General features: G+C 40.9%; 1 non-coding gene across 1 annotated transcript; it reads left to right on the top strand.

The window, feature by feature from the left end:
- The first annotated feature begins 1,216 nt into the window (after positions 1-1,216).
- On the top strand, positions 1,217-1,324 carry LOC127742234 (small nucleolar RNA R71). Its single transcript, XR_008003422.1, has one exon. It is a non-coding gene; the product is annotated as a small nucleolar RNA R71 (small nucleolar RNA).
- The last annotated feature ends 769 nt before the right edge of the window (positions 1,325-2,093 follow it).

Below are 2,093 nucleotides of genomic sequence, written 5' to 3' on the forward strand. Positions count from 1 at the left end.
GTCACACAGAGCCTTCTCGAAGGTCATGGTGCCTAATGTACAAGGTATTGAGAACTTTCTAGGGTCCTGTCTATTTTGAGGTAATCTCTGCCTAGTCAAGTCATCCAGTTCTTTGGTGAGCAAAGGGGGTTCATCCTCCCAAGTCTCATTACCAAATAACTTGTCATTTAGCTTCATGATTACTCCAAGGTACTTAGCAACTTGCTCTTTAGTGACATCTTCGTCCTCTTCAGAGGAAGAATACTCATCAGAGCTCATGAATGGCAGAAGTAATTCCAATAGAATCTCTATTGTCTCAGTGTGAGCCTCAGATTCCCATGGTTCCTCATTGGGGAACTCATTGGAGGCCAGTGGACGTCCATTAAGGTCTTCCTCAGTGGTGTTCACTGCCTCTTTCTCCTCTTCAAATTTGGCCATGTTGATGGCCTTACACTCTCCTTTTAGATTCTCTTCTGTATTGCTTGGAAGAGTACTAGGAGGGAGTTCAGTAACTTTCTTACTCAGCTGACCCACTTGTGCCTCCAAGTTTCTAATGGAGGACCTTGTTTTAGTCATTAAACTTTGAGTGGTTTTGATTAGATCAGAGACCATGGTTGCTAAGTCAGAGTGGCTCTGCTTAGAATTCTCTGTCTGTTGCTAAGAAGATGATGGAAAAGGCTTGCCATTGCCAAACCTGTTTCTTCCACCATTATTGTTGTTGAAACCTTGTTGAGGTCTCTGTTGATCCTTCCATGAGAGATTTGGATGATTTCTCCATGAAGGATTATAGGTGTTTCCATAGGGTTCTCCCATGTAATTCACCTATTCCATTGATGGGTTCTCAGGATCATAAGCTTCTTCTTTAGATGAAGCATCCTTAGTACTGCCTGGTGCAGCTTGCATTCCAGACAGACTTTGAGAAATCATATTGACTTGCTGAGTCAATATTTTGTTCTGAGCCAATATAACATTCAAAGTATCAATCTCAAGAACTCTTTTCTTCTATGGCATTCAGAGTGTCAATCTCAAGAACTTCTTTCTTCTGATTTGTCCCATTGTTCACAGGATTCCTTTCAGAAGTGTACATGAATTGGTTAGTTGCAACCATTTCAATGAGTTCTTGAGCTTCTGCAGGCGTCTTCTTTAGATGAAGAGATCCTTTAGCAGAGCTGTCCAATGACATCTTGGACAGTTCAGACAGACCATCATAGAAGATACCTATGATGCTCCATTCAGAAAGCATGTCAGAAGGACACTTTCTGATCAATTGTTTGTATCTTTCCCAAGCTTCATAGAGGGATTCACCTTCCTTCTGTCTGAAGGTTTGGACTTCCACTCTAAGCTTACTCAATTTTTGAGGTGGAAAGAACTTTGCCAAGAAGGCATTAACTAGCTTTTCCCAAGAGTTCAGGCTTTTAAGAAGGCATTGACTAGATTTTCCCAAGAGTTCAAGCTTTCTTTGGGTTGTGAGTCCAACCATATCCTAGCTCTGTCTCTTACAGCAAAAGGGAATAGCATAAGTCTGTAAACCTCAGGGTCAACCCCATTGGTCTTCACAGTGTCACAGATTTGCAAGAATTCAGCTAAAAACTGATGAGGATCTTCCAATGGAAGTCCATGGAACTTGCAATTCTGTTGCATCAGAGAAACTAATTAAGACTTTAGCTCAAAATTGTTTGCTCCAATGGCAGAGATTGAGATGCTTCTTCCATAGAAGTCAGAAGAGGGTGCAATAAAGTCACCAAGCATCTTCCTTGCATCTCCACCATTGTTGTTGGGTTCGGCCATGTCTTCTTCTTTTTCGAAAAATTCTGTCAGGTCCTCTCCAGAGAGGTATGCTTTAGCTTCTCTTAGCTTCCTCTTTAGAGTCCTTTCAGGTTTAGGATCAGCTTCAACAAGAATGCTTTTATCTTTGTTCCTACTCATATGAAAGAGAAGAAAACAAAGAAAGTATGGAATCCTCTATGTCACAGTATAGAGATTCCTTAAGGTGTCAAAGAAAGAAAAATAGAAGGAAAGGGTAAAAGAATTCGAACTTATCAAGAAAGATGGAGTTTGAATTGTGCATTGAGGAGGAGTGTTAGTCCATAAATAGAAGGATGTGAGAAGAAGGG

Source organism: Arachis duranensis, chromosome 9 (genome assembly GCF_000817695.3).
Source record: "Arachis duranensis cultivar V14167 chromosome 9, aradu.V14167.gnm2.J7QH, whole genome shotgun sequence".
Lineage (NCBI taxonomy): Eukaryota > Viridiplantae > Streptophyta > Magnoliopsida > Fabales > Fabaceae > Arachis > Arachis duranensis.